The sequence below is a fragment of the Canis aureus genome, chromosome 38, assembly GCF_053574225.1.
Source record: "Canis aureus isolate CA01 chromosome 38, VMU_Caureus_v.1.0, whole genome shotgun sequence".
Classification (NCBI taxonomy): domain Eukaryota; kingdom Metazoa; phylum Chordata; class Mammalia; order Carnivora; family Canidae; genus Canis; species Canis aureus.
In genome coordinates, this window is record NC_135648.1 from 984,442 (window position 1) to 1,006,631 (window position 22,190).

At 48.4% G+C, this 22,190-nt stretch overlaps 1 pseudogene; it reads right to left on the reverse strand.

Annotated features, from left to right (window-relative positions):
- Positions 1-12,532: 12,532 nt before the first annotated feature.
- LOC144307341 (olfactory receptor 6N2-like) lies at positions 12,533-13,476 on the reverse strand (annotated as a pseudogene).
- Positions 13,477-22,190: the final 8,714 nt, after the last annotated feature.

Here is a 22,190-nt window from a genome sequence, read left to right on the forward strand (position 1 = left end):
CATCACTGATGGTTAATCATTCTAACCTCCAGCTCAGAGACAAAGGGGTCAGTTTGCCTTGTGGGTGCTGCTGGTGGGAAGATAACTGGGGTGTTTCACGACTCAGAAAGGACCCCATCAAGGGGCAAGAAGCACACATCCTGCATGTTCAGGAAATTGACCATCAATAGACGTGGGGAACACATGGCTGGCTTGGTGGAATTTTGTGCCAAAGAAAGTGTTGCATGTTCTAATTGTTTTTGAGCACAGTGTGATGCAAATGCAAAGAGAGAGAGAGAGAGAGAGAGAGAGCACCAACAGAAAATGTCACAAGCACTGTGACTACGAATGCATAAAAATGGTAGCTGGTGACAGCCCCACCGTATCCTGCGTGCGTCACAGTGCGTCTGGAGAGGGCTTCCAAATTTTAGTTTCCAGACAATCTGCCCTGTCTTACTTATTTTGTGATCCTAATAGTTGGTACGGTGGCCTTCACATGCAACGTATTCAATGAAACCAATTTTTTAATCAAACTAATTAATTTGATAACCCGCAGAGCCCCCCCTACCACCATGTTCCCCTTGGCTCCTACCACCCACCCAACCCCAGCATCGCTCTGGAACCCATTTTAACATATGCTCGGTTGATTCAAAGCCTAGCGCGTAAGGGGCTCTTCTCGAACCTCTTGCATCTACAGGGGCTGCGCCTTCAGCTCTCTAATGATAAAAGATAAATAACATTAAAATAGAAATCTCTGCCTCATTGCGTTTCTGGCATCTGTGCCCCTCTTAGCCGTTTGCTTGGCGCACACCCCTCTCTCTTTTCCCCTCATCTGGCAACTGCTTCTCGTCCTTCAAAATCAGGTCAACGTCAGCTCTTCTGGAAGCCTTTCCTGACTCCCTTGGAAAAAGTTCCTGATTCCTTCTACCAGGGTTTCAGAGCCCACTTAACAAACTGCATTTCCTTTGAAACCAGTCTGTCTCCCCCAGAAACTGGCAAGATCGTTGGGTGTAAATGCAGCATTTTTGGGAACAGAGGTACATCCCCGCCACTGCCCAGGACAGCAAGCACAGGCCTGTGAGCTCAGCTAATGCTTTTTGGACGTGCTTGACATTTTTTGTAGCCTGAATTTAAGTTGTATTTTTTAGTTTCACCTGAACACACCCTTCTGGTGGTGACCTTGGCATTTCGAGCTCAGCGTCCCTAAAGGAACTCAGCCGGGCAAATTTCGTCTTGGTCCCTTCCTCCCTCCCCCCGATCCTGTTAAAGAACCCAAGAAATTCAGCTCAACTAGTATTTTTGATAACCCTTGGTGTGGAGCAATTATAACTGATGATCTTTTACCTTTCTACCAATTAACTTTTCTGAAGACAACTGTCAAGGCAAACGTAGAACGATTCCAGAAGCATCCGTCCTCTAGATCTAAAATTCTAACGTCAGCAAGTGTCTTTAACCCCCCAGTTAGGGAGCCTGCATACAGCCCTCTCTAGGTCAAGTCTTTTCAAATCCAGCTGCTCCCGGGATGATACACCTCATTAGATCTTTGTAGTCACTGTTCCCATGTCATGAGTGACTTTCTCGCAAGACCCTGCTATCTGCCCTCATGCCAGCACAGAGCCAGCCTGTGGCAGCACCCAGGGCAGCTTCCTGTCTCTCAACATTTTCAAAGCAGGTGTAAGCACAATTAGTCACCCTCTGGGTTGTAGAGTGAATTTAAGTATCAAACGGGGAGGATGATGGGCAGGATGGCCTTCCCAGTCCCTTCCAATCTGGTCGTGTAGGATTCTCAAAACCAGACCCTCCAAGTCCTTATTTAAGTCATCTTTCCACTAAGCCAACTCTGCAATTTCAAAATATTAGCTCTTTTCAGATCTCTTGTTATCAGTCCCACCTTTCAGAGCCCCAACCTGCACGGCTGGCGTGGCCCTCGGATCACCTACCGGCAGCTGCAAGTCGCCTGCATCTGCTTCCGTGTTGCTGGGCTCAGACATACGTGGGAGACCAAGGCTGGATCTAGGAGCCTTTTCTCCTCTTCAGATAGTCCTGTCCCCCTGGAGCAGGGTCCCCTGAGCCAACTCTGAGTGCTTCAGGCCACGAGGGGATGCAGACAGAGAGAGACCACCAGCCCCAGGGGCAGGTGAGCATCAGGGCCAGCCTCCAGGGAGGCCTCCTGGACGGATGCCACGTCGCCCTCCACCACATGGGCTCTAAGCAGCTCTCCCAAATGCTCCCTGTCTCATGACCCCTTCCACATCCCGTCTCCCCATCGCCACTGACTTCTTTTTTTTTTTTCACTTAATATATCACTTTTATTAAAGACAAAGCTGATTCTGGCATAGTCCATTTATTTATTTATTTATTTATTTATTTATTTATTTATTTATTTATTTTATCTCGTTATGGCTTTACATCTGTCATTTCTTTTTTCTTTTCTTTTTTAATAATAAATTTATTTTTTCTTAACACAGACTCTTGGACTCTGGCTCTGAAAACATGCCCCCCTCTTCCCACAACCACACACACCCTTGCATTTCCTATCTGGCCTCACAAGTCCTAAGGGACTTTGTATTTCCCCACATCTTTCCAACTAATTACTTCCCCTGATCATGTGCTGGATCCAGCCCTGCATGGCTTTTCCTTTAGGAAGCCTCTCTAACTCAAGCTACCCATTCTGGGGGTTGGGGGGTGGGGAAGTATGGGTCTTGGAGCTTCAGAAACCTTCATGTCAACCTCAGCTCTGAGAAAATACTGGTTTACTGGTTTACTGAACCTCTGCTAGGTCACACGTACCTGTCCAAGTGCAATGCATGCACCAATAGGATCCTCACAGTTGCTCTGTGAGGGTGACACAGTTGTTATTCCCATTTCACATTTGGGGAAACCAAGGCACAGGGAGTTTAATGATGTAGCCCAGGTCACACAGCTGGCAGTGTCCCTGCTCAGACTCCAGAACTGTGCTCATCACTTCTAAGCTCAGAAATGTTGGTAGCAGTTGAAGGTACATTGCCAAGGTCTTAAGTGCAGCCTGTTTCAAGGCCTGTACTCCTGAGCCCAGCTCATTGCCAGGCACCCTTTGGCAATCACGTGTGTCTTTGAGTCTAAGTCGTCCCTGGATAAACATGTGTGGCAAGGGTTAAGTGAGATGAACACAGAAGGTGACCGCATTCGTTCTCAAATGTGTCTATATACCTTCCTGCTTCCTGTAGTAGATTTAAACTCCTCAAAATAACTCTGTAACCACATCCAAGTTACTTATCTTACAGTCTTAGTTTCTTTTTTTTTTTTTTTTTTTTTATTTATGATAGAGAGAGAGAGAGAGAGAGGCAGAGACATAGGCAGAGGGAGAAGCAGGCTCCATGCACCGGGAGCCCGACGTGGGATTCGATCCGGAGTCTCCAGGATCGCGCCCTGGGCCAAAGGCAGGCGCCAAACCGCTGCGCCACCCAGGGATCCCCAGTCTTAGTTTCTTCATCCTTAGAGAGAGACTATTTAGGGCCTGGTAATGCCTTCCAGCTGAAGGATGGACCACTGGCTGACCACAATGAGGGGGTCACACTCTCAACACAATGAGGGGGTCAACCCTCAACACAGGGTTCCAGTAAGGGGGTGTTAGAGCCGATTTTTAAAGGATTCATGGATTCCTGTTGGGTGGTCTGAGCAAGGGAGCACGGCTTGGTCTGAATTGGATCCTGCCAGTTACTTCCTGGAGAGATTTCTATAATTGGGCATCTTAATGAGTCCCACCCAGCAGGTAGGTGAAAGCTGTGATTGATAGAGAAGCAACGGTCACTCATATTTGCCAGGAGACTGAGGTTCTTCTTTTATGTTTTGTACAGTGATCTCGTTTTTGTACATGCTTACACATGATTATTAAGTGACCTTTTCCCTTTTTTTCTAATGTTATCCGATCCCAGAGGGACCTAGTCTGATGTTGGCATCCTGGTGACAACACCATAGCTGGCTTTGAATGTCTTTCTCTTCCTCAGGCAAAATACATAAAAGATGGAATATAAAGTCTAGTTCACACACGGTGATCCATACACTTTTTCTTCCCCCCTCCCTGTTATTATAGTATTTTCCTTTCTAGTGTTTCCAACATTAATTTATAATTTCCCCATTGAGGAGTTGACTGTATCACACAATAAAAGGACCTATCTGTATCGTTAAAATTTTAGTTTCCTTGAGTAAAACCCAAGTCCGTGTCACTCCCACACATTGGTCATGAAGCAACCTTCTGGGCTCCATGTGACTCTAGTTTCATAAATACTGGAACACAGCTTTCATGTCCTGCCTCGATTACCTTTCCTTCCAGCCGAAGACCTGCCAACTGAGCTACAGGATGTTGAAGTCTCTCAACGTACCACTTGATCTTTCTCAGATTAGCTTGGGCTTGTTGCTGTCCTTCTTACTGAAAATAGTAACAAAATTACCAGGATTTAATATAAATATAGGAATCAGCGACATCCCCTAAGTGTTTGAATCACACTCCACTCTGCTTAGCGTACTCCACAACAAAATCCTGTCATTGTGCCCATCTGTCTGGGCTTCCCTCCTCCAAGATGGGGCCTCCTAATTCCTCGGTCTTCACCTTAACCTCTCTTCTTCGAAGACGTCCTACCTGCGCACATTCCATAAGCACCCCACCTTCCAACCTTTATTCTGCTCACCACAGCCTGGCGATTTTTTTCCTAGCACACACTTCAATTATTTATATGCTTATTTCTCTCTTTTTACCAGTAAAGGATGAAGTCAGTGAAGACAAAGACTAAGTTTGCTTAATACCATCGTGCGGTGCTTGGCATTTTTCTTTTTGCGTAAAGTAGATATTCAGTAACAGTTTGTTTTGTGAATTAAGAAAAGGCCTTCCCTAGGCAAGGGAAACAAAAGCAAAACTGAACTATTGGGATTTAATCAAGATAAAAAGCTTCTGCACAGCAAGAGAATCAGTCAATAAAGCTGCAAGACAGCCTACAGAATGGGAGAAGATATTTGCAAATGACCTATCAGATCAAGGGCTAGCATCCAAGATCTATGAAGAACTTATTAAACTCAACAGCAGAGAAACGAACAATCCCATCATGAAACGGGCACAAGACATGAACAGAGATCTCACAGAGGAAGACACACACATGGCCAACACGCACATGAGAAAGTGCTCCGTATCACTGGCCATCAGGGAAATACAAATCAAAACCACCATGAGACACCACCTCACACCAGTGAGAATGGGGAAGATTAACAAAGCAGGAAACCACACATGTTGGGGAGGATGTGGAGCAAGGGGAACCCTCCTGCACTGTTGGTGGGAATGTGAACTGGTGCAGCCACTCTGGAAAACTGTGGAGGTTCCTCAAAGAGTTAAAAATAGACCTGCCCTACGACCCAGCAATTGCACTGTTGGGGATTTACCCCAAAGATACAGATGCAGTGAAACGCTGGGACACCTGCACCCCGATGTTTATAGCAGCAATGGCCACAACTGCCAAACTGTGGAAGGAGCCTCGGTGTCCATTGGCAGATGATGGATAAAGAAGCTGTGGTCTATGTACACAATGGAATATTCCTCAGCCATTAGAAACGACAAATACCCACCATTTGCTTCGATGTGGATGGAACTGGAGGGTATTATGCTGAGTGAAATAAGTCAATCGGAGAAGGACAAACATTATATGGTCTCATTCATTTGGGGAATATAAAAAATAGTGAAAGGGAATAAAGGGGAAAGGAGAGAAAATGAGTGGGAGATATCAGAGAGGGAGACAGAACATGGGAGACTCCTAACTCTGGGAAATGAACAAGGGGTAGTGGAAAGAGAGGTGAGCAGGGGGTGGGGGTGACTGGGTGACGGGCACTGAGGGGGGCACTTGACGGGATGAGCACTGGGTGTTATGCTATATGTTGGCAAATTGAACTCCAATAAAAAAAAAGATTCATACAAAAAAATAAGGGATTTTTAAAGACAAAGGGGGTGTGCGTGTGTTATTGACAAAGAAATCTGATCGGTGTTGGCAGCAGGAAGCTAGCCTTGGCTGAACACCTTGGTGGTGAGAGCTCTCACCCAGTAAAGCCTGCTCCTCAGGCTGCAGAGGTCCCTGCGGAGTCCTTGACACACTAGAGGTTTGACCCAGCTCAGAGTTCACGGTCCCCCCGGGAAGGGCGCACGTGAGGCTCACTTGTCCAACGGCCTCCCGGCTCTACCCTAAACCCCTGACCTAGGTGAGCCCATGTCATGTCACTTGTCACTTGTCACACCTTACAGAGCTCATATCCACCTTTCCCCTGCCACTTAGAGCTGGTGGGCCCTTTGCGTGAGCTGCTGGTGGCAGAGATGACACCTACAAGCCCTGGGGAGGCGGGTGGTCACAGCAGAAATGTCGGATAAGCCCTCTTTGGAAGAGGAAACATGAGAATTTCAGAATAGCAAGGCCGCCAGGAAAGAAATAAGCTATAACTAAGAGGAAACTCTAAAGCCATCACTTGGAACTCAAAGTTTGTTCAGAAACTTTTCTATAAGTCTCTTGATTATTATCAATAAGAGAAGCATAAAAATATAATTATAGAAGCCCCTGGAAGCTAGACCGTCGTGCCCAGGAATCCCGTGGAAGCAAGCTTCTTAGACAAGACCCACGCTAACGCTGCCTGGCGTCTACCACAGGCACAGCCACAGCTGTTTTGTTTCTATGTTAATACTGATTTTGCGGATTATTTAGTAGATCCGAGGGGGTCATAAAGCACGTCCACTAGGAGAGACCAGGAATGGGTCGTGACTTGCACGTGCGGTGAATCATTTCAGCTGTATCTGAAAGGAGTCTTTACCCTGCCCCCCAAAAGTGGCCTTGCTTTTTCCAAGAGAAAAAATTATGGAAGTTCAGAACAGCTCTTTAATTTCTTTTCTTTTCTTTTCTTTCTTTCTTTTTTTTTTTAATTTTTATTTACTTATGATAGTCACACAGAGAGAGAGAGGCAGAGACACAGGCAGAGGGAGAAGCAGGCTCCATGCACCGGGAGCCCGACGTGGGACTCGATCCCGGGTCTCCAGGATCGCGCCCTGGGCCACAGGCAGGCACCAAACCACTGCGCCACCCAGGGATCCCCCTTTCTTTCTTTCTTTCTTTCTTTCTTTCTTTCTTTCTTTCTTTCTTTCTTTCTTTCTTTTTTCTTTCTTTCTTTCTTTCTTTCTTTCTTTCTTTCTTTCTAGCTCTTTAATTTCTTTCTTTCTTTCTTTCTTTCTTTCTTTCTTTCTTTCTTTTTTTAGCTCTTTAATTTCTAAAGTGATCATCACATTCACTTTCTTCCTCCCTTCTGGTCCCATTCATAGGATTCTAAATAAATAAATAAATAAATAAATAAATAAATAAATGTCCTTCTGGCAATTTTTAAGCCGGAATTATGTAGAGCTTTTTATAAAGCACGGCAGGCACCCTACAATCTCCTGTTCAGGATTCCAAATGCTGAATATTGTTCAGCTTCTCATGTGGATTTAATACTCGCCCACATGGCCCGTTTTAGTTCTGTTTCTAAAAAGCCATCAGAGCAAAGGTTTGCATTCGAAATAGTTCTTTACTGTATAAACCAAAGTTTAAGGTATCATTTCTTCTAATACCGTCACTTCCACAGGCCACTGAGTATAACTGAATTATTTTATTAAATCTGACTCAGCTGATGTCTGGTGGAAGCCCTGTCACACCTATCCTCAACCCCCCCCCCGCCCCCCGCCACACACCACCTTTCTTCTGGACTCTCATTACTATTCTTGACCTTGGGGCATATGGTCCAATCCCGTGAACACCACATTGGGAAACTGTATGAGATATTGTTCCATCAAAAAGCCAATTTGGGGTGAAGATGTGTTTTTCTAATATTGATTTCCGTAACCACGAATGTGTCCTATCTCACCATTAGTTATAAAAGTGTTAGATAACGACCTTGAATACCGATGTATAAGAATGTCTTTTATGAACATTCTTGAGTAAGGGGGTGGGGGGGACTGTTCACCGTGAGACGACTGCCACGATGATCAAGCTGATAAAACACCCATCACCTCACATACTTCACATACTTCATTTTCTTTCTTTCTTTTTTCTTTTTTAATTTCTTTTCCCTTTTGGAGAGAACTCTAGAGATCTAGATCCTTTTTTTCCCCCCTCGGAGAGAGCTCTAGAGATCTGCCCTCTTAGCAAATTTCAGACACACGGTGGAGTACAGTTAACCACGGCCACCATGCTACACATCAGGTCTTCGGGACAAAGGGCAATCCACTTTAGTGCACGTTATTTCACAGCCCAGCATGAGTTTAATTCCGTGCATGTTTCCAATTGATCTGCACTTTATGTGCCTTCAGGGGGCGAGTCGTGCTAACTATTATCTTTAAATGTTTTATATCCTTATGTATTTATCTGCCTGGTGTATTATTTACCTAGGGAGGGCTTTCGGATATCCTACTTTGACAGTGGGTGTACTCGTGCTGTGGTTTCCCCACCTGGTGACCGTCCTTCCTCCTTGAGCACCACCCCCTTCCAGCCTATGGCAGAGACCAGAACACGCCAAGGGGCAGCCAGCTCCCACCGGGAGCAGGGCAGCGGGCTGGGCCACACATGCCTGGGGCCTCCTCCAATTTCAGATCAGGTCAGTCAGGGGTTCTCAGCCTTGATCTTGCTCCAAATCATCTTGAGGCTTCGTGGAAACACAAACTGCCAGGTCCCACCCTCAAGCTTTCTCATTCAGGTCTTGGATGCACATTGTCACTCAAATAAAATTCGTTATTTATGGCTATGGTTTCCCTGAGAAGATTCCAGATAACTGTTGAGCCTCATTTACTCCTCGGCTAATTAATGCCCCCATGTTTGGTAAAGCTCAAAACTGCTGTCACTTGTTCACTACGGGAGGCAAAGAACTAGAGAAATTACCCATAATTTCTTATTTTTATGAGAAATTACCTATTATTTCTTATTTTCTGTCTTTTTTATGACAGTAGAGAACAAAATACCTTTCCAGTAATGGCTCTGTAGGCTCACATAAATACTGTTTAAAAGAATTTCCTGCATCTGGGCTACCCTGAAGTGAAAAGTCAGGGCTTCAGACTCTGCATCAGGTCAACAACTCAGAGACCAGGGTTACAGACCCTCGGTGCTGACCCCCTCCCAGCCTACTTTCAAATTCCCATGTAATCTTGCTCTGGTTATTTCCACCTACTGACTTTGGTTTTATCCTCTGTAAAGACAGAGGGGTTTTGATCAGATGGCTACTTGGGCCCCGCCTAACTCAGAAGTGCACCTCCCTGCGGACGGTGTCTGTTGGCTTAACCTGGACTCACACCTTGTCCCCGTGTCTCACCCGGATAGGCCCCTCCACTACCACCCCCACCCACTCCTGTAGGAAAGCAACAATTGCTTTGACCAGGGACGGGACAGGGTCACAGGTTCGATATCTGCTGTTGTTGTTCCTTCCTGTAAGATTAGCCTTCATGGTTTAATATTAAAACAGGTTTCTTCTTACTTAGAAACCTGCCCCCCCCAACCCCCACCAATGGTCAGAGCAGAGAATGGAGCCCAGGTCTGGATTGGATGGTCAGAAAACTTGACCTGAGGCCAAGGTTACATTGTCCTTAGAAAAACCTCAAGTTGGACAGTCCATCTTCATTTGATAAACAGAGATTCCCAAATATCCTATAGCTCTAGTAAGGATCACCGATTTGGGAGAGAGGTCAGTGCTGCTGTATGTCATCCCACATATGTCACGAAGCCAGGATAGTCAGAGGCAATGATATGAAGGAAGACTCGGAGTCTCATGAATTTTAATCTGGGGGACAGGGGGACCAAGACTGGGACCTGGACTCAGACCCGAGGCTTTGTCTCCTCAAGATTTTTATTACGAGAGCTAGCAGGTTGGCCATAGGAATGATTAACTTTGGGAATCAGAGAAAACATGTTCACTTCAAAGGGTAAAAGGACAGGCTACTGACTCCAGGAGAGGGGAGCAGAGGAGCTGTGTCTGGAGAACAATGTGGTCAAGAGTCAGTGTGCAGACTCAGGGCCTCCCGTGTCCCCAGTGCACGGAGGACTATGAGATCCAGTTCTCAGATAGGCTCTGCACCTGCTTCCCCACACACATACATGTTCCTTCCAGTTAAATAAGTTAAAAGTAACACCAAATCATCCTTGCATTAGAAATAAAATATCTCAACATCATTAGGAAAAAACAAGAAACCCGAAACTCATTCACTGTCATCTTTTTAAAATGCTTCCCAGAAGAATTATTTTTTAAATGTTTCCTTTTAGTATTTCCAATAGAATGGCTGAGACAATGTGTCTCCTATGAGGACCCAGACAGTTCCATGTCTGCTCTGAAGGAAACTTGCAGAGAAGTCCCAGCTAGGTTCCCAGGGAATTAGAACTCAAGGTCTGACGCTTGGGGAAAATATCAGAATCAACATCTATGAAGCTCTTTTACTTTCCCTCAGTCTCTTTCTGCCAATCCAGGCACTGCTTCCCTCTACTTTCATGACCTCCCACCACCACAGAGGCAATAGAGCAAATGGGAAGTTGTTTTTCTTGATATTAGTCAATATGCCACTGGTGGTAATGGTAGAAATTAAGGTGGTGGTGATGGTGGTGATGGTGGTGATGGTGGTGATAGTGGTGGTGGTGGTGCTGATGGTGGCGGTGGTGGTGGTGATGGTGGTGATGGTGGTGGTGGTGATGGTGGTGATGGTGATGGTGATGGTGATGGTGGTGGTGATGGTGGTGATGGTGATGGTGGTGGTGATGGTGGTGATGGTGGTGGTGGTGATGGTGGTGGTGATGGTGGTGGTGGTGATGGTGATGGTGGTGATGGTGATGGTGATGGCGGTGGTGGTGGTGATTGTGGTGGTGGTGATGGTGGTGATGGTGATGGTGGTGGTGATGATGGTGATGGTGGTGGTGGTGATGGTGGTGGTGATGGTGGTGGTGGTGATGGTGATGGTGGTGATGGTGGTGGTGATGGTGGTGGTGGTGATGGTGATAGTGGTGGTGATGGTGGTAATGATGGTGATGGTGATGGTGGTGATGGTGATGGTGGTGATGGTGATGGTGATGGCGGTGGTGGTGGTGATTGTGGTGGTGGTGATGGTGGTGATGGTGATGGTGATGGTGATGGTGGTGGTGGTGGTGGTGATGATGGTGGTGATGGTGGTGATGGTGGTGGTGGTGATGGTGATGGTGGTGGTGATGGTGGTGATGGTGGTGATGGTGGTGGTGGTGATGGTGATGGTGGTGGTGGTGATGGTGATGGTGGTGGTGATGGTGGTAATGATGGTGGTGGTGATGGTGATGGTGATGGTGGTGATTGTGGTGGTGGTGATGGTGGTGATGGTGATGGTGATGGTGGTGGTGGTGGTGGTAATGGTGATGGTGGTGATGGTGATGGTGGTGGTGGTGATGGTGGTGGTAGTGATGGTGGTGATGGTGATGGTGGTGATGGTGATGGTGGTGGTGGTGGTGGTGATGGTGGTAGTGATGGTGGTGGTGGTGATGGTGGTGGTAGTGATGGTGGTGATGGTGATGGTGGTGATGGTGTGGCAGGAAGAGGGAGAGGGGGATCCTTGGGTGGCGCAGTGGTTTGGCGCCTGCCTTTGGCCCAGGGTGCGATCCTGGAAACCCAGGATCAAATCCCACGTTAGGGTCCCTGCATGGAGCCTGCTTCTTCCTCTGCCTGTGTCTCTGCCTCTCTCTCTCTCTCTCTCTCTCTCTCTCTCTCTCTCTCTCTGTGACTATCATGAATAAATAAATAAAATCTTTTTTAAAAAAAAAGGAAGAGGGAGAGGGAAGGTGGGAGAGAGGGAGATGGATGGAAGACCAACTCTTCAAAACAAAACTGCAAACTCTCTAAAAACAGAAATCGTGCCTTCTTTTTCTTACCCCCTCTTGGTTCTCAGAGCTAGTTCCACACTCATGGGATTCCATCCATGATGTTGCCCGGATGACTAACTGACGACCTCAAACTCACAGTGCGGGGCATATTTCTACGACTCACTTCTCACTATCAGCACCCCTAGCACCCTCCTCTCTAACCCCCAATCTCCCCCTGTAGACAATAAATTCCCAGCTCCAGCTTCATACTTTCTTGAACTACGGATTTCCGGGAACATGGAGCCCTGTGCTTCTACAAGCCCTCTTCCCATGGTTTCTTAATCCACATCACCGGAGAATTCTTTCATTTTGCATTTGCTAACCTTGTTTTTCTCCATTCTCAGAGCTTCTCCAGGAATCCCATCCTGAACACGATCCCACAGTCAGCTTTTGTTATTCCAAATTCTTTCAAACGCAGTTCCATCTAAGTTTTAAGTTTACCTAAATATCTGTACCTACATTCTTATTTTTGGTTATTTTTTCTCAGATGTGTCCTTTCACCCATATCGGGTGGGTACGTGTTCAGAGGCCATGTCTACGATGTTCTTGGTTTGCCTCAATCCCAGACTCAGCCCACTTGAATTGGAATATGGAGCATGTTTGAAAAAATTACTTTACTGATTGTTTGATTGACTAACTAACTAAATCCAACAGTCTATAGATCATCAGGGTCCTTTCAAAATGGCCCTAATCTGCTGGATGACCCTCCTGACAGCCCCCTTCACCTCCTTGTTGCGAAGGGTATAGATGATGGGGTTGAGGAAGGGGGTGAGAAGGGTGTACACCAAGGCGATACACTTATCTGTGCCCTCCGCTTGACTCCCGGGCAGCCCCACATAGACAACAAAGGCAGAGCCAAAGAACAGGGCCACCACGGTCACGTGCGAGGTGCAGGTGGAGAAGGCCTTGGCCGGGCTGGCGGCCGAGGGCAGCTTCAGCACCGCCCTCAGGACACCCCCGTACAGTCCTAAAATCAGCACAAAGTTGCATGTGTTGATCATGCCAATCACTGCCCCGTGCACTCGAGCGTGCCAGGCCGTGTCCACACACGCCAACCTCATCAGGGGGGCCAGGTCACAAAAGTAGTGGGCCACCTGCTTCCGGCAGAAGGGCAGGGCGGCCGTGAGGCCGGCTGGCACCAGGGCCGCCGAGAAGCCGGCCACCCAAGCGGCCCCCGCCAGCCCCAGCTGCGCCTTCCTGCTCATGAGCGCGGGGTAGTGCAGCGGGCGGCAGATGGCCAGGTGGCGGTCCAGAGCCATGACGGCCAGCAGGGAGCACTCCGTCATGCCCAGGGAGTGCACGGCGTACAGCTGGAGGAAGCAGCCGGCCGCTGGGATGGGGGGGCGCCCACGGAGCCAGGTGAGCAGCAGCGTGGGCACCGTGGCGCTGACGTACCAGACCTCCAGGAAGGAGAGCACGCCGAGGAAGAAGTAATGGGCGTGGACAGGCCCGCATCCGCCTGCACCAGCACAATGATGAACGAGTTCGAGGCCAGTGTGAGGACATACACGCCCAGGGTAGCCAGGAAGGCGAGCGGCCGCACGGGCCCGGGGGCCCCGAACCCCGTGAGAACGAAGGTCTGCGGCCACGTGCGGTTCAGCCGATCCATGAGCCCTCGAAGCAAGGGGCAAAGACAGGAGATTCACTACCTGTAGGAATCTTACTCCTAACAAATTCCCCAGGGCCAAGAGTATCAATGAATAAACCTGAAAATAATGTAAATGTTATCAAAACACTGTTCAATCCTCACTTTTCAAAAGAGGAACTGAAGGCCTGATGGCAGAAGGTCCCGCTGACAGTTGGGGTGGAGTCCGGGTTCCTGCTGCACAGCCGGTGCTTGGCCAGGTGGATAGAATGTGACCCCAGAGTCAGACCCAGGGTTTCCTCCCACATCTCCCACCGGGAAATGGGAGAGACCAGAAATCCTCACGCTCATCCCCTCACAATCCAAAGGAAACATCCATCAATGCTCTAAAGCATCCACACCTGCGTGCCCTGTCGTCAACAGTCAGTTGTGCTAACCTGTGGAAGAAGGGGACATACTTCCTCAGCTGTGCCTGCTGGGTCTCCTGGGGGAACCCGTCTGCAATTCAACGATGTTCTCAGTCAATGCTGGAGGAGAAAATAGTGAGAGAAGAAAGAAATGTCCTCTGAGAAGAGCCCTTCAAAACTCAGAATGGTAAGGCCAGAAGCGGAATCAGGAGTAGATGTGGTGAATTCTGAGGAAGGGTTCCCACAGAGAATTCTGTCCCAGGAAGTCCCTAAGATGGGTGTGTGTGGACAGATGAGATCGGGGCTCCATGGTGTGGGTCTAGAAAGACAAGGCATAAGATAAAACCCATTCTCTTTTGGAATTGGCTTCCTAAACTTGCATTGCCACTAACTCAAAATGAACATTGAGCCTGACCTTTCCCCTCTCTTTACCTTCTCTTCTCCAAGATGCAAAGATTTAATCAAAATCCTAGAGGAGAACACAGGCAAGAGCCTTTTTGAACTTGGCCACAGCAACTTCTTGCAAGATACATCCATGAAGGCAAGGGAGACAAAAGCAAAAATGAATTATTAGGAGTTAATCAAGATAAAGAGCTTCTGCACAGCAAAAGAAACAGTCGGGAAAACTAAAGACAGCCTACGGAAAGGGAGAAGATATTTGAAAATGACCTATCAGATCAAGGGCTAGCATCCAAGATCTATAAAGAACTTATTAAACTCAACAGCAGAGAAACAAATAATCCCATCATGAAATGGGCAAAAGACATGAACAGACATTTCACCAAGGAAGACACAGACATGGCCAACAAGCACATGAGAAAATGCTCCGCATCACTTGCCATCAGGAAAAGACATATCAAAACCACAATGAGATACCACCTCACACCAGTGAGAATGGGGAAAATTAACGAGATGGGAAACCACAAATATTGGAGAGGATGCGGAGAAAAGGGAATCCTCTTGCACTGTTGGTGGGAATGTGAACTGGTGCAGCCACTCTGGAAAACTGTGTGGAGGTTTCTCAAAGTATTAAAAATAGACCTGCCCTACGACCCAGCAATTGCACTGCTGGGATTTACCCCAAAGATGCAGATGCAGTGAAACGCCGGGACACCTGCACCCCGATGTTCACAGCAGCAATGTCCACAATAGCCAAACTGTGGAAGGAGCCTCGGTGTCCATCGAAAGATGATGGATAAAGAAGATGTGGTCTCTGTATACGCTGGAATATTCCTCAGCCATTAGAAGACAAATACCCACCATTTGCTTCGACCTGGATGGAACTGGAGGGTATGATGCTGAGTGAAATAAGTCAATCGGAAAAGGACGAACATTATATGGTCTCATTCATTTGGGGAATATAAAAAATAGTGAAAGGGAATAAAGGGGAAAGGAGAAAAAAAATGAGTGGGAAATATGAGAAAGGGAGACAGAACATGAGAGACTCCTAACTCTGGGAAACGAACTAGGGGTGGTAGAAGGGGAGGTGGGTGGGGGTGGGAGTGACTGGGTGACGGGAACTGAGGGGGGCACTGGATGGGATGAGCACCAGTGTTATATATGGCAAATCAAATTCCAATAAAAATATGTATGTATAAAATATATATATGTATCTGTTAAATATAACTATGGACAATTTTAAAAAAAAGATTTAAATAGATGTCTTATAAAGGCCTTATTGCCTTGGAAGTCTGTGGTTCCCTAAAGCTACTGAAAAATGTTTTTGAGGTGAAGGTGGAGATAGGTGATTTACACTAAGGTCCCCAGAGTTCTCCTCCCACACCCTACACCCTAACGGGCCTCCCCCCAGGAAGGGTCGACACCCTCCCTGGGTCCTCTGCTTCCCTACGCTCACCTGTGCCACCCACTCCGTGCCCATTACCTGACTGTTGGGATGACAGTGACACTCACAGCGACCTCCTCAGCATCCTTTCCACCCCCAGACTCTCCCCTACTTATACCTCACGTTCCCGCACACGGTCACCTCCCTGGGGCTCCATGCTGGGTGCTCCCCAGGGTTGCTGAGTGTGACTAGGTCTCCCCCAGGGGTTCCTCTGAGGCAGGCAGTTGAGCACAGGGAAGCGAAGCACGTATGTTCTGTTGTTCAAGTGACTTTTCTCAACCCTGCAACCCTGATCCTTGGGCTCTGGAGTCCAGCCTCGGGGCTGTAGCCGCCTGTGGGTGACTACAAGCTGTTGCAAGTTCCACATAGCTTTCTCTGGAGAGACACAGCCCATCTCACATAATCTTGTGCACACATGGATGGTAACACTTTGAACACCCCCAAAGTTTTGTCTTTTCACAATTCCCCTTACAAAGAGTTTCTTCATCCAGCTTCTCTTCCCTAACCTTGGCACCCTGTGAGCATAGTCTGTACAGGCACTGCTGTCACTTCTGTGCCCAACATCACCACCTCCATGTTGTCATGTTTGTTGTGTCTCTATCATTGCTCACTGGTTCCGTCATGGTTTATTGAGCACCTAATATGCTGCTGTAAGTGCATGTTCCAAGTCTCCGTTACCAGTACGGCTGCCATGACCTACACCACCTCCATTATGATCACCCAGGACTTCTGCATGAGGTTTATCTACCCTTTCATGATTACTTTTACTTGTGTTCATACCCTTGATATTTTCATCAAAACCCTTGAGATGAGCATCTGAGCTCTAACCTCAGCTGAGCATTGTCTGTGAGTATATACCTGAATAAATATGGGATTCAGAACAATAATGGAATAAAAGCATTTATCTATTGATAGTAATGCATTTGAATCCTTCACAAATCCAGATGTACTTATCTTCTTTGTTTTGAATCAAAGGTGGGAACAAGACAGCTCCTAAATTAAATGTAAGGTAAAGAGGTAACCGCAGAACATGAGCAAGTACATCAATACTGAAGCAGAGGGGAGTCATGAAATGTTCTAGGACCCAATTGGAGAAGCTTCATGCTGGGGCCGAAGACTTTTGAGCAAAAGGGAAAGAAGACATTTGCCTTTGAGGGGTGCAAATGCAATTTCAGGACTGGAAGAGTCTCTGAGGAAAAAAAAAAATTCTCAAGTATTTGGACAGAGAGCCTGGTTCAATCTGAGCCAGCATTGAGCCTACCTCCCATGTCACGTGAGGTGCCGACCTTTCTCCTGGCAGAGAGTTCTAACTGGACTTTAACTAAATCGCGTGTCCTCCACAGTCCCAAGTACCAAAATACTCTTCATTTTTATCCTCACTTCATGGTTCTGTATAGATTCCTCATCTCTCTAGACTCTTCAAATGAATAATCATGCTGTACCTAGAAGGGTCACATTAATGATTTTTTTTTTGCTGTCGCTATATCACATCACATTGGTATTCCCACAGTCAATTTTTATTGAGGCTTTTATGAGCCAGACTCTGAAACTGAGTTGCATGTTCACTTGCACTCGGACACCTGGATGTCTTGGCCTTAACTCAGAGGATGACAAGACTGTGCACATGACGTAAATACCCAGGAACAGGACTTGTAGACATTATCTGGGACCAGCAGTGCAGAAATTAAAATATATATTAAAGGGCCAAAGTCTTCCATGTACAGGCCTTGCCAGGCCAGGAAAGCGGTGTCTTCTCCTGTATCATCCCCTTTCAGCAGATACGGCTTTCCTGGCATTTTACTCTGCACGAGAAAGACACAAGACCTCATGTCTTCCTCAAGTCATTCATGATGTGGACAGGCAGACGCTTAAAACATAATGAAAGATGCTTCAAACATCTTTAAAACTTAAATGCTTAGTTGTTATTTTTTTTTTAATTTTTATTTATTTATGATAGTAACAGAGAGGGAAAGAGAGGCAGAGACACAGGCAGAGAGAAGCAGGCTCCATGCACCAGGAGCCCCACGTGGGAATCGATCCTGGGTCTCCAGGATCGCGCCCTAGGCCAAAGGCAGGCGCCAAACCGCTGCGCCACCCAGGGATCCCCTAAAACTTAAATGCTTAAAACATAAGTGAAAAAAGCAGGACTGGATGTGTTCAAAAATTCATAGTATCATTGTTTAATATTTGGGGGAAAAAGTCTGTTTATTTGAAATTAAAAGTGAGCAGATGAACAATTGTTTTAAGGCAATGGCATTGTAAGTGATTTTAAAATTTTATTTGTCTCAACATCTTAATATGCTGTGTTTCTGTATAAGGTGTCCTTGGAAAGTGTGATTTAAAGGTTAGAAAAATTGGGGATCCCTGGGTGGCTCAGCGGTTTAGCGCCTGCCTTCGGCCCAGGGCGTGATCCTGGAGTCCCGGGATCGAGTCCCACATTGTGTTCCCTGCATGGAGCCTGCTTCTCCCTCTGCCTGTGTCTCTGTTTCTCTCTCTCTGTCTCTCTCATGAATAAATAAATAAAATCTTTTTAAAAAATAAAAATAAATAAGTGTTAGAAAAATTGTATCGAGTATCACAAAAATAATGTGAGAAATATGGGAACTCACAGTCACTGGTTTTATTCTTTTATTTAATAGATCTTCCAAACATCTTGAACTCCTAGGCCTTACGTTAGGAAGTGGGCAAAATGAGATGCGTTAAACACAGTCCTTCCCTTCATGATGTTTACCATAAAGTTTGGGAGACAGGCCCACAAATCAATCATATAAAAAAATCTAAGGTTCTTTAACCACAGGAAAATGTCGACTTCATACACGAGATCGATCTGAAAGTAAAATTACAATGGACATTATTTCTAGATTTTCATATTTACAGAGGACCGAGGTTTAGAAATACACTTTATAGATATTGTTGTGGGAAAACGAACTTTCATCCACTGCTGATGGAAGAACAAAGTGACATAACCCCCTCCCAGGAAAATGCAGGCATATTTACCTGTATCCCGTGCATCTGCACTATAGGCCAGGAGCAGCGTTCCCGGACATGCGTGCGCACACGTGGGAAGTGAAATAGGCACAGGTTGTCCGTGTGGCTCTGTACTTAATAGGCAAAGGCTGGAGTGACTCAGGGGTCCTTCAATGGGGCCCAGTGAGGCTAAGCACAGGACGGAGTCCCATGGGGTTGATTTAAAATGGGAACGCACTCTCTGCATGGAACTGGAAAGCTCTCCAAGATTTCTCATTAAGGAAAAGGACAACAAAGGATGAGGAATAAAGTATACAGTATGGGGCCTTCTGCTTAAGGCGGAGACATTACAAGACATTCTCATCTTCAGGGCTTTGCCCGTAGAAACGCCGTAATCCTACAGGAAGAAGCATTACAGGTGGTTTCCTATCAGCACGGGGATGAGGAACAGATGGGCTGGGAAGGTGGGCAGCAAGTCTTTTGTATGGAAGTACTTGCTGACTGCTCGGTTGTCCAACTCTTCAGGAATATCATTTGCTGAAGCAAAGAAAATTATATATATATTTTTTAAAAAAACTACCTTACTTAGATGATACACTCTAGCCCTATGTCCGTGGACTCTAGTGTAGCACCCCTGATGTTCCAGAGGAGTTATTAATGGCACCTCTTTGCTCTCTGATGCATTTAGCTGGAGCAACAAGCGCCCGCGCTAGGCAGGCAGCCAGGCCGTGGGCACAGAGCCTGGCCCGGCGGCGGTGAGCGTGCTGCTCTCGCTGGAGCCCATCCAGGTGCCATCGGTGGCCAAGCGCACAGAGCCCAGCCTGGCCTTGAACGCTCATCCCAAAGAGCCTGTGCTTCTCACACATTTAACTCACATCGGAAAAACTGATGCCGACTGTAGAAAGCCGTCAGCTGAACAGAACTCCGGCCAGAGGCGAGCAGCCGGGGCGCGGCTCCCTCGTGGGCCTCGGTGGGGTGGGAGGCAGCTGCCCGCTGTGCTAGGCCCGACCTACACTTTGTAGTTTGGAGGGAAGGACGGCGAGGGGGTCGCAAAAAGGGAGAGCTGGGGACACGAAGGCGAGGGGACTAGGAGCAGTGAAGAGCTCGAGGTAACGTCCCGTCTGCGGCTACGAGCGGCTGTCGACCCGCGGCCCTGACTCTCCGGGACGCCTGCGGGTTCGGGGGTCGGTTCTTCAGTCCGTGGACACCGAGCCCCGCGCCACGGGCCAGCGGGCTGCCTCCAGGGGCTAGGTGGCCGCTGATGCCTCCAGAACGGGATCCGGAGCCCCAGGCGCCCCGCGGAGTAGACCCACAGAGACAAGACCACAGGGCCCTCAACTCCTACGACCCAGGCCGACCCAGGGGGCCGCAGGGCCCAGGAGCCTCCAGGCTCCCCGCTGCCGCCGCCCGAGAACAAAGGCCCCACCGGGCGCACCGACCCTCCTGCCGAGGCTGGCAGCGCGAAGGAGGGAGGAGAGGCCGTGGCCGCAGCCGGTGCCTGCCTTGCAGTGTCGCCGATTCCTCTGGAGTCCACGAAATAGACATGTGAGCTGCGGGGGTCCCCAGGGGCTCAGGGGTTCAGCGCTGCCTTCGGCCCAGCCCGTGACCCTGGGATCCCGGGATCGAGGTTGCGTCAGGCTCCCTGCACAGAGCCTGCTTCTCCCTCTGCCTGGGCCTCTGCTGCTCTCTGTGTCTCATGAATAAATAAATAAAATCTTTTTTTAAAAAAAATGTGAGCTACGTGTGGAACTAAACACCCTCACAGGCAGAGATTTCCACTGCAGCAGCGTCTGTGGAGAACCTTTGAAGAGATGGCGACTGATGATCATACGGTGCCTAACGTTCTACTGTTGTCCTCCTTTTACAGATCAGGAAACTGAGGCACAGGGAAGTTAAGTGAACTGTCTAAGGTCGCACAGCGAGCAAATGATAGAATTAACGTTGGAGCCCAGGCAGAGAGGCAGTAAGGGCCATGCTCTGACCTGCCCCCTGCGCTGCCTCTGAAATACGGGGCCCACTCATGCATCGGGCACTTAGCTTGTGTCCTTTCACTTCATCATTAGAACTCTTTATTACAGAGCCTTTTTTTTCCTTTAAAAAGGTTTTATTTATTCATGAGAGACACAGAGAGAGAGAGGCAGAGACACAGGCAGAGGGAGAAGCAGGCGCCATGCAGGGAGCCCGATGTGGGACTTGATCCTGGGACCCCAGGGTCACGCCCTGAACTGAAGGCAGGCGCTAAACCGCTGAGCCACCCAGGTGCCCCCATTATTTTAAAGACAACAACAACAACAAAAATAAATAAATAAATAAAAAAAGACAACAAAATAGAGGTTGAAGAAAACATACCTTTTTTTTTTTTTTTTGGTTCAGGATCACATAGTCAAAAAGCAGCAAATCTGGGGACTGGGCCAACAGCCACCCCTCTCTGTCCTGGATACGTGGATGTCACCCCCCGGGGCTGCTTCCCCCCTTGACTCCTCTCAGCTCTGTCAGCAGGAGTGAGTGTGAACGGCCAAGTGCCATGGCCCTCGCTGGGCAGCGGGGACGAGGCCACTGCTCTCACCAGGGTCATGCCCCCCAGGGCGAACCCGCGAGCCTCGGACCCACGGACCCAGCTTGGGTCCACGTCTCCCGACGGCAGCATTTCTGACTCCGTCCGGCTGATGGTTCCTTCTTCTTCGGGGGATATGGGAAGATGACAACATCTGAAAGCAGCCACCACTGTCTCAGGCACAGGGCAGACGCATAAAAACTAATTGGGTGGATTTTTTAAGAGTCACTTGTATAAAAATGACCATGGGAGAGGCCGTCGAAGCCCCGTCAAGCGGCCTCCTCTGCACCAGGGTTTGGGTCCCGGCCGCCTCCCTAGGCCCGGGCCCCCGGCAGCGGCGGGCCTCCCATCCACACGTGGCCAGAGGACCGGAGTTTTCAGACTTCGCTCAGCAGAGGACCCAGCGGGTGGGGAGTCGGGGGAAAGGCAGGCAAGGTGACCCGACTTTCTGTCCCGACCCGTTTTCTCCTTGGCACACGTGGGCTTCGTCTACAGGGCGCGCAGAGCTCTTCTGTGGGCAGCTTGGTCTCTGTCCACTTAGCGGGGCTCCAGACCCTTTCCCAGGAATAGTCCGTGAAGATGGGCGGGAACCCAGACAACACCCTCATCGTCCCCCCAGCGGGGAGCCAGCGGTAGTGTCGGGCTCCCAGCTGCCGGCCCCGCGACACTGCTGCTCCCGGCGGGGCTGCGGCCCAGGCCACGCCAGGCCAGCTGCACCCACCTGCTCCGCCCACGCTCACCGCCGCCCGTTGGGGTCCTGCCTGCCGGCTCCCATCTTCCGTGGTCCCACCCCTCCTCTGAGACACTGCCCCCCGCCCCCAGCTCTACATGGTCTTCCTCCCCCCGCGTCGTGCTGTCTCCCCCGGTCAGGAGTTTGCATCGGACCCTGTTGGTTTGTTTTTCTCCTTCTCCTTTGTGGTGTTTCCCACCCACCCACCCCCGTTAGATTGGAATGGAATGAAACCCC